Source organism: Somniosus microcephalus, chromosome 5 (genome assembly GCF_052327205.1).
Source record: "Somniosus microcephalus isolate GS21.2 chromosome 5, FLI_Smic_1.0, whole genome shotgun sequence".
In the NCBI taxonomy this organism is placed as follows: Eukaryota; Metazoa; Chordata; class Chondrichthyes; order Squaliformes; family Somniosidae; genus Somniosus; species Somniosus microcephalus.
This window is the reverse complement of record NC_140991.1, coordinates 129,448,134-129,463,968: the sequence shown is the minus strand read 5'-3', so window position 1 is coordinate 129,463,968 and position 15,835 is coordinate 129,448,134. Positions and strand designations below refer to the sequence as shown.

At 39.5% G+C, this 15,835-nt stretch overlaps 1 protein-coding gene, 1 long non-coding RNA gene and 3 other non-coding genes across 5 annotated transcripts in view; 4 read left to right on the top strand and 1 right to left on the bottom strand.

The window, feature by feature from the left end:
* The window catches only part of sema5a (sema domain, seven thrombospondin repeats (type 1 and type 1-like), transmembrane domain (TM) and short cytoplasmic domain, (semaphorin) 5A), a 394,308-nt gene extending 389,824 nt beyond the window's left edge, over positions 1 to 4,484 (bottom strand). Inside the window, exon 1 of the mRNA XM_085988245.1 lies at positions 4,288 to 4,484. The gene's annotated coding sequence lies outside the window, so the exon portion shown is untranslated. The remainder of the gene's footprint in view (positions 1 to 4,287) is intronic.
* Positions 4,485 to 6,892: 2,408 nt separating this feature from the next.
* On the top strand, positions 6,893 to 10,808 carry LOC147117322 (uncharacterized). Its single transcript, XR_015078285.1, has 3 exons — positions 6,893 to 7,959; positions 9,965 to 10,033; positions 10,693 to 10,808. It is a non-coding gene; the product is annotated as an uncharacterized LOC147117322 (long non-coding RNA).
* On the top strand, positions 7,701 to 7,769 carry LOC147117325 (small nucleolar RNA SNORD123). The gene has a single exon (XR_015078571.1). It is a non-coding gene; the product is annotated as a small nucleolar RNA SNORD123 (small nucleolar RNA).
* Positions 9,775 to 9,843, top strand: LOC147117324 (small nucleolar RNA SNORD123). Its single transcript, XR_015078563.1, has one exon. It is a non-coding gene; the product is annotated as a small nucleolar RNA SNORD123 (small nucleolar RNA).
* Positions 10,502 to 10,570, top strand: LOC147117323 (small nucleolar RNA SNORD123). Its single transcript, XR_015078576.1, has one exon. It is a non-coding gene; the product is annotated as a small nucleolar RNA SNORD123 (small nucleolar RNA).
* Positions 10,809 to 15,835: the final 5,027 nt, after the last annotated feature.

Sequence of the window (15,835 nt, the reverse complement as noted above, 5' to 3'; positions counted from 1 at the left end):
TCAATTTTGTTTCAGATTACAAAAGTCTCATTTTCTTAAAAATTATTTCAAAATACAGATTTTGCAAAGCAACAATTTTACGCAAACATGTGACAAAACTCTCAAAGATTTTTAAAATCATAGCTCTATGCATATATTTGTGTTTTGATCTGCGAAAATATCAATTGACTCATGCAGTGAATCACAAAGGCGAAAGATAGTGATAAATGAGCTGACTGGAATGACTCATGTCTTTAGAGAATTAGTTTACCTTTTCCATTTCCCCTCATTGAAAATCCACTGAAATCTTGAAGCATATTTCAAAAGGCAGCAGAGCTATCAGTCATCCATAACAATCTTTAAACTAACTAAATCTATATGGCCTGCATAATTTGACATTTAAGCTGTAGCAACATACTGGTAGTAAAAAAACAACCTGCTGATAATAGAATTCAATGGTTCCAGATAATTAACTCAATTTGACAAAACCAGAAGTCAATATTTTGTATTATTTTATAAAAAATATTATGGCAGACTACTGAAAATATTACAAACCCCTATAGTGGCAGAGGGGGTGATAGCTATGATTCCATGATTTTTGTTACGTTTTATCTAAGAAATGTGCAACAAAATAAACAATAAATGCTACATAGAAATCTCTAGATGCTAATTCATATTTGTCAAAATACTAATTGTTAGGCTCCATTATCTGTAATATTACATATAATTGAAAAATGATTGTTGATGGTTCTTGGACACATAATTTGTTGAAGATTTTATTCCCCAGGTCCAAGCAGATGCAGCAGATTATAAAGCCCAACACCAACTCGTATATAACTGCAGCATTGCAATGTTGCTCTTTTATTCACCAAAACTGTTAAGCTACATCAACTGTGTTCGGCTCTGCTTTAGGAGCTCTGTTGTGCTATTTGTTAAAACACATTTGTCAAGACTTTAGAGTCAGCCGTGGCTCAGTTGGTAACACCCCCACCTCTGAAGGTTGTGGGTTCAAGTTCCACTCCAGAGACTTGAGCACACAATCTAGGTAACATCACTAAAATAGAATACCCGGTCATTATTACATTGCTGTTTGTGGGATCTTGCTGTGTGCAAATTGGCTGGTGCATTTCCTACATTACAACAGTGACTACACTTCAAAAAGTACTTCATTGGCTGTAAAGCGCTTTGGAACGTCCAGTGGTCATGAAAGGCGCTATATAAGTGCAAGTCTTTCTTTCTTATTTTAAAGAGATTCAAATATTCAACCGACATATTAAAAAGTAGGTGAGGAAAGATATTTTCTAAACAGTTCCAATTGTTTCCTAATAAAAGTATTTCACAAAACAATGCTTACTGCAACCATTGTTTGAAAGGTTGTATGAATAGATTAACAGATTATGCTTTATTACTTATGTCAAATATACAATATATGCCATTGGGTTATTTAATTTTGTATAATGCAAGAAATTCTCAACAGGCACACATGTAACTCTCACCAAAATCTACCTGATATAAACATGACAAAAACATTAATTACTAACATTCCTACTTCATCTGTACTACACACTATCTACATCTTATAAAATTATTGAACAAATCTGTTTAAAGAAAAATTGAATTATGAACAGTACAAAGCGAGAAAAATCTATACATGGACTTGGTGTTTCTTTTTCTCAGTTACATGACAATGATGTATAATAATGCAAATATAATCCATGCACATTTAAACAGCTTACCAAATTAAGTCTTAAAATATTATCAGTGTTACTGGATTGCTATTAAACATTCACTAAGTTGGCAATCATAACCCGCGAATCAAGAAAGCAAAATCATTTATACTTGCTTTGTTCACTCACTGTTCAAGTTTATCAAGTATTAAGGAAACAATCTAAAAATAGTCTTTAGGGCAGATCTCATCAGAAAAATAAAGTTCCTCTGAGCAATAGAAAATCAAAGAGCTAGACTTGTACTTGGAAGGTATTTAGTTAGTCTCATACTTAGTGAGATGTTTAATTCTAATTTGATCTACAAACAAGTCAATCGTCTACTTGATGAAGTTGTTCTCCACCAATCTTCAAATAACTGATAGTAAACACTTCAAAAAGTGTAGCTGTGACATTTACTCTATTATACTGAGACAGGTGTATGAAAAAAAATTAAATCAGGACATCACGGTGTACTGACTGATCCAAATTGCAACCTGTTTCGGCGCAGAATTAAATCTTAATGCTTCAGAGCATTCAGCCATACAACAATGCTGCCAGAACATTTTGAACAATTGGCTTCTTCCAGCACTGTGCTGCTAAGCTGATTGCTTCCAGAAAAGAAGTTTTGTTGGGGTAGCCATATAGAAAACCTTAGCAAATTGGAATGTTCCAAAGCAAAGAGTTATTGAAAGTTGACTTCAAAAATTCAAGACTATTTATTGTAAGATCCAATCTATTACTCAGGTCAAACTACATATATTATTGAGTGTGACAAATGTATCTTAAGAATTCTACATACTTTTAGCAAACATTAACTGCCACACCCTCTTCTAGTGCCAATGTGGAATACAACTTCAGACAATATCACTATTACATAAACAAGTATTGCATGCTGCAGCTCTAACAATTCCTGGATGAATTTCTGAGCTGTTTGATGTGTATAATAGTTTTCAAAAATAACAATATGAAGATATAGTTGTACAAGATCGACCTACAAGATAAAACAGGAAATGCACTGGTAAAGATTAAAAATCAACTATCACCCCTCCCTTTAAACTACAGCAAACTGGATTCTCATTATAATTATATATTCTCGTATTATTTTGCCTGGTAAACCTCTGATAATTTTTTTATTTCAATTATTTAAAATGAAGTTGAAATCCTCCAGCAAAACAGCAGATTGCATTCTTGGCCAAAATACAAATCAAAATATTACTACCCACCAACATTAATAATTAATCACATCTATGCCATGAATATACAATGTATCACTTTTACCAACTAAACAGAATACTTGCACCTCCTTAAACATAAACAAAACTTGCACAAAATGTATCCTACGCACACTTTAGGCAAAGCAGTTTAAATAACTGATCAACATATGTTAATGATATTGTAGAGATAGATTTGATGTTACACTGTCGATGCCTTATAAAACATATAGTTTTAGGCTTTAAGAGTGTTTGGGCTTTTGTTCGAATGAGTCCTGCTTGTTATCTGATCCTTTCTCATCATATTCAACAGCGCCCCCAAGCTGCGAACATGTCAGGCTTCTGTACTCTGTTCCTGACACGCAAGTCTGATTACTGTACATTCACTAATACAACGATTCTTGTAGAACATACCTGCAGTTAATAAGCTATTAAAAATAAATGTATATTACTTTAAAAGTGTACTACTCTGTATCAGAATATCACAGAAAACATAGACAGTAACTATCAAACTGGAAAATAATCCCAGTGAAGGTGCATTTAACATTGTTATTATTAACGACAGTAATAATTGTATTGACAGTCCCCCACAGATCTCGAAAATTAGAATCAACGCACAAGTGCAAGGATGGCAGCAGATTGATCTGATCAAACTCTGGCACCGGAGCAAGTCTTTCACTTGATTCACGAAAGGTCACATCCCCATTTAAAGATTCGACGCAGAAAAGTAGAAGGGGGTTAAAATTTTCCCCCTTAGGTGTGTAAGAATATAAACGTTTGAATGTAAAAAGAATGGATATTCTTTAGAAATGGGGATTTGTATAAAATCTCTCATTTATTTCAAATCAACTCTAAACTACTCCACAAATATAATTGCACAAGGCACTGTTCGTACTTCGGAGAGGGAAACAATTCATTCTGCATTTCAGTAATCTGGTCAGCAAATCTGCATTTTGAAGTAAATAGTATCTGCCCTTGGTATTCTCCAGCAACTCGTTTAAATTTCCACTTTAAAACTAAAACCGCAACTCTAGTACGAACTAACCAAAATAGTTCACAACAATACTTATGAGTATTTATTATTACATATATGAGAATAACATTGCTTAAATTAAACCAGTTTATAATATATGGAGGTTGTATTACAATGTCCAGGACAACATCAGATCTATTTTTGTGTGCTTTTATCTATAAATAACAAACCTATCAGCCATCGAATGCAGTTTACTGAGGACTGTGATCAGATGGCACACGTTTACGCGGAGACTTTACGTTGTGTTATTGTTGCAGAACTTCCCTGCATAATACAAGCAGCTCAAAGTACCTTTTGCAAAATAATGCATCCGTTATTGTGGCACTAATTTAAATAAACACACACACTCTCGACTCACCGAGTAAATGCTTCAACACCCAAACGCATCTAGTTATTAGGATACAATGCAAGCAAAATCCGGAGGTAAAACTTGCTGAGGAGTTTGGAGTAGTTGCAATCACTGCGTGCCGTGTCTCTGCTCCTCTCGCTCTGTACCTCACTGCTTCACTCCCCTCTCTCATGCCAGCCCTGTGTTCTCTCTGCTTGTAGTAAGGAGGACGCCCCATACGATTAAATGGTGCCGTCCCAAAAAGGGGGTGTCTCAGTCACATAAATCAAAGTCAACGCATTTACAACACCAGCGCCGCTTATATCTAGAAAACGATGTGCAGCTTTCGCCTCGCTGAATATAATACGTGTCGCGAAATTTCATGTAGGTTTCCTGTTGCTAACGAATAGTCCAATACTCACCTCTCGTTCCTGTGAGATTCGGATCTCTCCCCTGCAGCTTGGGTTAGCACATTCCAGCAGTTTGCAGCTTCTGAGACGTGGCATTGCTCAGTCCCAGACTAACTCAGCAGTTTCCACAGGTACAGTTACTCAAACTACACTTGGAAAGATTATATAACATCGGGTAACTTTTAATGATATTAAATGATTTACCTATTACATTTGCATGATGATGATACAATTCAACTGGAAGTTTAACAATAGGCATACCGTTGCAATTAAACATCTGGAATGTTTTGCTTTGATGGGATGCTAACTTTTGGTTTATTTTTTATTTTACTTTTGAGTGGTTTATTATTGCGAACTGTTATTCTAGCGATTACATTTAATATTGTATATGGCTATAATTCCAATAATATTAAAATATCAATTTCTAAAACAATAATTGAAACCAGATGGTGTTCTTCAACGATTTTTCAAAACTTCACAAAAAATGTTTTAGAACAAACTTTATAAATAATGTAGGCTCTCTTTTTCTCTATTGGTAAACTGTCTGAATTTGCATTTGTTAATCTTTTGAAGTATAAATATACGTAAACGTTTTAATTTAACAGCTAACTTCAAAGAAGTAAAAGAATGTCTTGCATTTATATAGCGCCTTTCACAACCTCAGGACATCCCAAAGCATTTTACAGCCAATGAAGTACTTTTGAAGTGTAGTCACTGTTGTAATGTAGGAAACGCAGCAGCCAATTTGCGCACAGCAAGCTCCCACAAACAGCAGTGTGATAATGACCAGATAATCTGTTTTAGTGATGTTGATTAAGGAATAAATATTGGCCAGGACAGCGGGGATAACTCCCCTGCTCTTCATTGAAATAGTTCCATGGGATCTTTTACATCCACCTGAGGGAGCAGACAGGGCCTCGGTTTAATGTCTCATCTTAAAGACGGCACCTCTGACAGTGCAGCACTCCCTCAGCACTGCACTGGAGTGTCAGCCTAGATTTTTGAGCTTAAGTCTCTGGAGTGGGACTTAAACCCACAACCTTCTGACTCAAGCAAGGGTGCTACCCACTGAGCCACAGCTGACACCAATAGGTACTAAAATAGGACTTTAATATCTTGGAATCACACCTCCTTCGATGGGTGACCTTGTCCTTCATTGATATTTTACATTTTCATTTGTATCACGCACCTTAAAATAAACCACGGTTCATGAGAAAGGTATGCTAACGGTTGGTTGAACAACTTGAAGCCTAATGTTTCAGTATAATACAGTAGCGATGATGATAACGGGCCAATTTAAATTAAAGTGATAAGAGTGGTGCAGAAGACTTTTTCTATTGGGGCGAGGGCACTGGTGCTGCCGTCGGAGCATCGTGGCGACACGCGCAGACAGCCAAGATGTTTTCCGCGGAAAAGGCGGGAGTCTGCAGAAGGGGCTCCTGGGATCTGTAGTTCCAGCCGCAGTTGCACGGTGACAGGAGAACGAGCAACGTCACAGACGGGACTACAAACCCGCAGCGCAGCACGCCGTGAGCGCCGTCAGCATCACCACACCCGGCATGCGGTGCCTGGCACTTTGGAACGCTGAGCTTCCAAGATTAGTATTCTGTCTCATCTTTCAATAAAGTAATTCGAATTAAAAAAAAATACCTTCTGAAACCACACGAATGTGGAAAACACCATTTTAAATAGATGCCAATATACAGTATCTTAGCTCACACCAATTATGGGCCTCCAGCATAGTCGACATCAATAGACAAATTAAGAGTTAGGTTGATTCTGATGCTAATACTGTCACCAGTGTGTGGTTCTGGAAGGTTGATTTTATTTAATATACACAGCCTGCCACACAGCATTTATTTATTTTATTCATTCATACGATACAAAGTAATTAATTAAATACTGTCTTTGGTGCATGCACTTATAAACATTTACAATCCTGTAGATTTATAAATAGTAGATACTCTTGATGTCTTTCAAGATGGTATTTATTACACCAGCTTTTCAAAACTGTATTCTGTTTCTCAGGCTGCCTTCATTACATTCTAGCAGAAGGGGGTTCTGGATTGAGAAGCTTTAGTTAAAAAAAATACAATAACAACTGTATCTACAATTTGCTGTGTCTATAGAATATATGTTACAAGTCATTGTGTACAAACTTGTCTTTTTTGTGTGTATATTTTTAATGTGAGTTATATCCATGATAGGGAATAGAAATGTTTAAAGTTATTTTTGCACTTTTAAACACTTGCAGATCAGGTATAAAGAATATACACCCTCAAAGCCTCCTTGAAAAAGTGTAACATCCCCACCGACACCTGGGAATCCCTGGCCCAAGACCACACAAAGTGGAGGAGAAGCATCCGGGAAGGCGCCGAACACCTCGAGTCTCTTCGCCGGGAGCAAGCGGAAGCCAAGCGCAGGCAGCGCAAGGAGTGCACCTCAACCCAAGCACCCCTCCCACCCGCCCCTTCAACCACCGTCTGCCCCACCTGTGACAGAGACTGTAGGTCCCGCATTGGACTCATCAGTCACCTGCAAACTCATTTTTAATGTGGAACCAAATCATCCTCGGTTCCGAGGGACTGCCTAAGAAGAAGAGAATAAAGAATATAGCTTCTTCCCTGCTCTGTCCAATGTGCTCCATCCCCAAGCTCAGAAGATCATCCTTTACTGCACAAGTCTGACGGTTCCATTTTCCACACAAGCAGTGCAGAAAAGACCCCTCTGAGGCTGCCATTTAATTGCCAAATTGTAAGCAGCTTTGTACTGTGGACTCATGCCTATTGGAAACTGGGTCATTTCATATAGGACAGTAACTGCCAATAGAGAGAAGAGACTTTCATTGCTTCAGTCTAGCCTAGAGTGACCTAAGTTCTAGTGGTGAAACCATCAAGGCACTAGACTCAAAAAAATTATTTTACAAAACTGGAATCTGTTTAAAAGTTGCATTTTCCTTGTTCAGGGAAAACATTTCAATAACAACCATGTTAAATAGGACAGTGTTAATGTTGATGAAACATTTTATTTCTCTGTGAAAATGATGATTTTGGGGATCTGAAATTATCTGAAGTAAAGATGCCATCCATTTCCTGATTCACATTCTGCTTCTCTCTAAACTTCCATTAGTACATTTATCAGTTTGGAAATGAGTTAGTACTAATCATTCTTATTTCCATTTGTGTTTATATATGGATTTTGCAACATCCCTGGAAATATATAGCACAGTGGACTTCACCCTATGAGCAAAGAGTGAGGTGCATTTGTGGTCCCAACACTGTGGTTTTAGAAGGTATGTTTTCATTTTACTGTATATAGACAGCCTGAGAAACAGCATTTATTTATTTTATTCATTAGATGGTTCAAAATTAATAAAATACTGCCATAGATACATCCACTTAGAATCATTTACAACTCTTTAGATTTATAAATAACAGATAATTTTACAACCTTTGAACATAGTATTTATTACACCAGCTTGTCAAACCATATTGTTCTATTGTCTGTATTGCATTCCTACCAGCAGAGAGCTTTGAATTCAAATCATTATGCACTACAGTTGAACTCACAGTTTGTTACTAACGTCAGTTGTGGGGACACTACTACCATCTGTCATTAAAGATAGAGTGACCGAGCACTTGAACAAATATGAGCTGATCAGAGAGAGCCAGCGTGGCTTTGTTAAGAGTAAGTCATGTCTGACTAATCTAGTTGAATTTTTTGATAAAAAGATAGACAAAGGAGTGTCCATGGATGTTATCTATATGGACTTCCAGAAGACATTCGATGCAGTTTCACACAAAAGATATTGGCAAATAGTCCACTGAATTGGAGGTAGCATTTTGTCTTGGATTGGAAATTGGTTGTGAGGTAGGAGACAGAGAGTGGGAATAAAGGGTAGGTACTCTGATTGGCAGGATGTGACAAGTGGTGTTCTCCAGGGATTTGTTCTGGAGCTTCAACTTTTCACCATATTTATCAATGACTTGGGTGAAGGAATAGAGAGTTGTATATCCAAGTTTGCCTATGATATTAAATTAGGAGGGACAGTAAGTAGTGCAGATAGGAGCAGGAAGTTGCAAAGGGACATAGGCAGTTAAGTGGGTGGGCAAAACTATGCAGATGGAGTTTAAGGTGTGCAAATATGAGATCATCCACATTGGATCTAAGAAAGATAAATCAAAGTATTTTCTAAATGGTGAGAAGCTCGGAACTGTAGAGGAGCAAAGAGATTTGAGAGTCCAAGTACAGAAATTATTTAAAGTTAGTAGACGGGTTTAAAAAGCCATCAGAAAGGCTACTGGAATGTTGGCCTTTATCTCAAGGGGGGCTGGAATACAAAAAGGAGGAAGTTATGCTTCAATTGTATAGAATCTTGGTCAGACCCAATCTGGAGAACTGTGTTCAGTTTTGGGCACCGTACCTCAGAAACGATACGTTGACCTTGGAGGGTGTGCAGTGCAAATTCAGCAGAATGATACGAGGGCTTAGAGGGTTAAATTATGAGAACAGGTTCATAAACTTGGCTTGTATTCCCTTGAGTATAGAAGATTGAGGTGTGATCTGATCGAGGTGTTAAAATTGTTAAAAGGATTCGATAGGGTAGATACAGAGAAACCATTACCTCCGATGGGGGAATCAAGAACGAGGGGACATAATCTTAAAATTAGAGCCATGCCATTTAGGAGGGAAATTAGAAAGCACTATTTTGCACAAAGGATATAGAAATCTGAAATTCTCTCCCCCAAAAGGCTGTTGATGCTGGGACAATTGGAGTTTTCAAGACTGAGTTTGATAGATTTTTTTGTTAAGTAATGATATCAAGGGATATGGAGCTAAGGCGGGTAAATGGCGTTGAGGTGCAGATCAGTTATGTTCTAATTGAATAGTGGAGCAGGCTCAAAGGGCTGAAATGACTACTCCTGTTCCTATGTCTAGAATAGAGAAATCACATTATTTTCTAAAAGTTGTAGTCATTATTTAACTGTCTATTGGAATCTATTTTAATGTTGTTTTCCTTGTTAATATAACCTTATGTTGAAACATTTCAATAACAACCATGTTAAATAGGACAGTGTTAATGTTGATGAAACACATTTTATTTCTCTGTGAAAATGATGATTTTGGGGATCTGAAATTATCTGAAGTAAAGATGCCATCCATTTCCTGATTCACATTCTGCTTCTCTCTAAACTTCCATTAGTACATATATCAGTTTGGAAATGAGTTAGTACTAATCATTCTTATTTCCATTTGTTTTTATATATGGATTTTGCAACATCCCTGGAAACCTATAGTACAGTGGACTTTATCCTATGAGCAAAGAGTGAGGTGCATTTGTGGTCCCAACACTGTGGTTTTAGAAGGTATGTTTTCATTTTATATAGACAGCCTGAGAAACGACATTTATTTATTTTATTCATTAGATGATAACAAAGTATGATTAATAAAATACTGCCTTAGATACATCCACTTAGAATCATTTGCAACTCTTTAGATTTATAAATAAAAGATTATTTTACAGTCTTTGAACATAGTATATGTTACAGCAGCTTTTCAGACCATATTATTCTGTTTCCGTATTGTCTCTATATTGAATTCCCATCGGAAGAGAGAATTAAATTCAAAGTAGTATATACTCCAATTGAACTCACAGTTTATTAATATGTCTAGAATAGAGAATTCACATTTTTTTAAATTGTAGTCATTATTACTGTATAGTGGAATCTATTTAAAATGGTGTTTTCCTTGTTAGTGTGAACTTAAGTTGAAACATTTCAATAACAATCACATTAAAGAGGACAGTGTTAATTTTGATGAAACATTTATTTCTCTGTGAAAATGATGATTTAAGGGATCTGAAATTATCTGAAGTAAAGATGCCATCCATTTCCTGATTCACATTCTGCTTCTCTCTAAACTTCCATTAGTACATATATCAGTTTGGAAATGAGTTAGTACTAATCATTCTTATTTTCATTTGTTTTTACATCTGGATTTTGCAACATCCCTGGAAATCTACAAGATGATGACATCCTGCAAGACAAGAGTGAATTGGACTAGCAATCCCAACACTGTCACCCCTTAGTGATTGTAGAAGATATTTTCACATTAAATACACGTGCCCTGGAAACAATTAAATTTCTGTTTCTTGTTTGCTTTTCCATCAAGAGTTGAATGTCTGTCGGGAAAAGAGCTATGCTTTGTGTTTAATTTCAAACTATGCTATTACAGTATATTCCAGTTCATATTTCAAATGTGTTACAGTGCTGATGAAGCAGAATACTTTCCAATACCACCACATTGCTGAAATAATGGAAAGTTTTTTCTCTTTCTCCCCAACTAATTGTAGTGAACTCATTGGGACAGATATTAACTCTGAGGTGCGTTGAGAGTGGGGGAGGGGGGATCTGGTATCGCGTGGGAAACCTGGAAGGAATTTCAGCGCGTCTGTCTGTGGCATTTTAACGCAGCCATCTCATTATCATTTTACTCCTGGGTTTGGCGTCGATTGCGCGGCAGTGGGCGTGCTGCGGACCCGCATGACCCAATCTCAGCTCCAGTATTTAAAGGGCCAATCAAAAGATGGAATGTGGAGGAGTTTGGAGCTGGAAGCAAGAGAGGAAGAAGTTTCATGTTGGATTCAGGACAGTCAAGGGCTGCGCCTCGATTTAACAGCTTGATGCACTGCTGGGGTCAGTGAGGAGAGATACTGTTCCCCAGAAACAGGAGGAAGAAACCTGCTGCTGCCACAAAGAAGGTCTAGCTGGAGGTGGCCGAGGAGGTCAGCAGCAGGAGCATTGTGACACGCTCCTGGTTTCAGAGCAGGAAGCGTTTTAATGACCTAACTGGGTCAGGAAAGGTAAGTACTGTTGCACATTGCCCTACATCCTGCTGTACGCATCACCCCACCCCTTCACTCTGCCTTGTTAAGCCTACTCCATCACATCACTCCTCACACCAATTTACCTTGCAAGCACACCCATCCTCCTCTTTCTATGCACTCCCTCACATCCCCATCTATCCATCCACCACTGCCACTAACCCTCATCCTTATGCAATTTCATGCCTCTTCCTGATAGTCACGCTCACCAAATGCACTGCATTCATCAGCTGGACACATGCCATTACACTCAAAGGTCTGTTCTTTCCCCCGTTGCAGAAGAAGAGAGCACAGAACACGAGGAAGAGGGAAAGAAACGGAGGTGGTCCTCCACAGATGTCACAGTCAAATGCACATCCTGTGCCATGTGGAAAATCCTGGATGCTTCTTATGTCCTGAATAGGGCCTGATAATCTACATCCTAGGGTACTTAAGGAAGTGGCCCTAGAAATAGTAGATGCATTGCTGATCATCTTCCAACATTCGATGGAATCTGGAACAGTACCCATGGATTGGAGGGTAACTAATGTTACCCCACTGTTCAAAAAAGGTTGTAGAGAGAAAACGGGAAATTACAGACCAGTAAGCCTGACATTGGTAGTGGGGAAAATGCTAGAGTCCATTATAAAAGATGTAATAGCAGAGCACTTGGAAAACAGTGACAGGATCGGACAAAGTCAACATGGATTTACAAAAGGTAAATCATGCTTGACTAATCTACTGGAATTTTTTGAGAATGTAACTGGTAAAATAGATAAGGGAGAACCAGTGGATGTGGTGTATTTGGACTTTCAGAAGGCTTTCGATAAGGTCCCGCATAAGAGATTAGCGTGTAAAGTTAAGGCACATGGGATTGGGGGCAAGGTGTTGACTTGGATAGAGAACTGGTTGGCAGACAGAAAGCAAAGAGTTGGAATAAATGGGTCTTTTTCCGAGTGGCAGGCAGTGACTAGTGGGGTACCGCAGGGATCGGTCCTTGGACCCCAGCTATTCATCACAATATATATTAATGATCTAGACAAGGGAACTAGATGTAATATCTCCAAATTTGCAGATGACACAAAGCTGGGTGGGCGTGTGTGCTGTGAGAAGGATGCCAAGAAACTCCAGGATGATTTGGACAGGTTGGGTGATTGGGCAGAAGCGTGACAGATGCAATATAATGTGGATAAATGTGAGGTTATCCACTGGTGGCAATAACAGGAAGGCAGATTATTATCTGAATGGCAATAGACTGGGAGAAGGGGAAATGCAACGAGACCTGGGTGTCCTTGTGCACCAGTCGCTGAAGGTAAGCATGCAGGTGCAGCAGGCGGTTAAGAAGGCAAATGGTATGTTGGCCTTCGTAGCGAGAGGGTTTGAGTACAGGAACAAGGATGTCTTGCTGCAATTGTACAGGGCCTTGGTGAGATCACATCTTGAGTATTGTGTGCAGTTTTGGTCGCCTTATCTGAGGAAGGATGTTCTTGCCCTGGAAGGAGTTCAGCGAAGATTCACCAGGCTGATACCTGGGATGGCAGGAATGACATATGAGGAGAGATTGGGTCGATTGGGCTTGTACTCACTGGAGTTTAGAAGAATGAGAGGGGATCTCATTGAAACCTATAAAATTCTGACAGGACTAGACAGACTAGGTGCAGGAAGGATGTTCCCGATGGTCAGGGAGTCCAGAACCAGGGGTCACAGTCTAAGGATAAGGGGTAGGCCATTTACGACAGAAATGAGGAGGAATTTCTTCACCCAGAGAGGGGTGAACCTGTGGAATTCTCTACCACAGAAGGCAGTAGAGGCCAATTCATTAAATATATTCAAGAAGGAGTTGGATATATTTCTTAAGGCCAAAGGGATCAAGGGGTATGGGGAGAAAGCAGGGACCGGGTACTGAATTTGGATGATCAGCCATGATCGCATTGAATGGCAGAGCAGGCTCGAGGGGCCGAATGGCCTACTCCTGCTCCTATCTTCTTCTATGTTTCTATAATCATATGTGCAGTGAGTGTCGTCAGCTGGAGGAGCTCGAGCTCCAGGTTTCAGAGCTTGATCGGCTGCTGGTGTCACTGCAGTGCATCCGTGAAGCTGAGAGCTATGTGGTTAGCACATTTCAGGAGGTGGTCACCCTGCAGCTTAAGAGTGTGCAGGCAGATTGGGAATGGGTGACCACCAGATAGACAAGGAGGACCAGGCAGGTAGTGCAGGAGTCCCCTGAGTGCATCTCGCTCTCTAATCGGCATTTACTGGTGAGGGCGATCGTTCACCTAGGGAGTGCAGCCAGAGCCAAGACCACAGCACCATGGGTGGCTCAGCTGTACAGGGGGTGAGGAGGAAGGTCAATAATGCAATAGTGGTAGGGGATTCAATAGCTAGGGGAACAGACTGGTGTTTCTGCGGCCGCAGATGTGACTCCAGGATGGTATGTTGCCTCCCTGGTGCCAGGGTCAAGGACGTCACTGAGTGGCTGCAGGACATTCTGAGGGGGGAAGGTGAACAGCCAGAGGTCATGGTCCATATGACATAAGTAGAAAGTGGGATGCGGTCGTGCAGGCAGAATTTAGGGAGCTAGGAAAAAGATTAGTAAGCAGGACCTCAAAGGTAGTAATCTCCAGATTACTCCTGGTGCAACGCGCGAGTGAGTACAGAAATAGGAGGATAGAGCAGATGAATGCATGGCTGGATAGATGGTGCAGGAGGGAGGACTTTAGATTCCTGAGGCATTGGGACTGGTTCTGGGGAAGGTGGGACCTGTACAAGTCGGACGGGTTGCACCTCAACAGGGCCGGGACCAATATCCTCGTGGGTGGGGGGGGGGGGCGGTGTGTGCTGCTGCTATTGGGGACGGTTTAAACTAGCTTGGCAGGGGGATGGGAATCTGAGCGTAGATTTAGTAGGGAGAGAGGCAAAGCTGGAAATGGAAGGCAATAAATTAGTAAGTGAGTTTGAAAGGCAGAGGAAGCAAAGGCTAGAAAATAGACAAAGAAGGAGCTTGGCAGTGCTTAATAATGATATATACTTCAATGCAGGAAGTTTATTAAATAAGGCAGATGAGCTGAAGGCACAGAAGTGGAAGTATGATATCATAGCTATTATTGAAACATGGCTTAAAGATGGACAGGAATGGCAGCTCAACATCCCTGGTTACAGGATTTTCAGACGAGGTAGAGAGTGGGATAAAAAGGTAGGGGGGTTGCAATATTGGTTAAGGAAACAATTACAGCTGTGAGGAGGGATGATATGTTAGAAGGATCATCAAATGAGACCACATGGGTTGAACTGAAGAACAAAAAAGGGGCGATCACACTGCTGGGAGTGTACTATAGACCTCCAAACAGTCAGAGGGAGATAGAAGTGCAAATATGAAGGCAAATTTCTGAGAAATGCAAAAACAATAGGGCAGCAATAGTAGGGGATTTCAACTACCCGAATATTAACTGGGATAGAATCAATGTAAAAGGTATAGAGGGAGCAGAATTCTTAAAATGCATTCAGGAGAACTTTTTTAGCCAGTACGTATCAAGCCCAACAAGAGAAGGGGCGGTTCTGAACTTATTTTTAGAGAATGAAGCTGGGCAGGTGGAAGGGGTATCAGTGGGAGAGCATTTTGGTGGTAGTGATCATAATTCAGTTAGATTTAGCATAGTTATGGAAAGGGACAAAGGCGTAAAAGTTCTCAATTGGGGAAAGGTCAATTTTACTAAGCTGAGATGTGATTTAGCAAAGTTGGACTGGAAACAGCTACTTGAAGGTAAATCAGTGTCAGAGCAGTGGGAGTCATTCAAGGAGGAGATAGGGATGGTCCTGAGCAAATATATTCCCACAAAGAAAAATGGTGGGACTCCCAAATCTAGAGCCCCCTAGATGTCAAGGAGCATACAGGGTAGGATAAGGGAAAAAAGCAAAGCTTTTGTCAGATACCAAGAGCTCAATACTACAGAAAGCCTAGAGGAGTATAGAAAGTTCAGGGGTGAAATTAAAAAGGAAATTAGAAAAGCAAAGAGAGGGCATGAGAAAATACTGGCAAGTAAAATCAAGGAAAACCCAAAGATGTTTTATAAATACATAAAAAGCAAGAGAATAACTAAAGAAAGTGTAGGGCCTATTAGAGACCTAAAAGGTAACCTATGTGTGAAGGCAGAAGACGTAGGTATGGTTCTTAATGAATACTTTGCATCTGTCTTCACAGAAGAGAGGGACGGTACAGACATTGTAGTTAAGGAGGAGGAGTGTGAAATATTAGATGGGATAAGCATAGAGAGAGAGAGGAAGTATTAAGAAGTTTAGCATCTTTGAA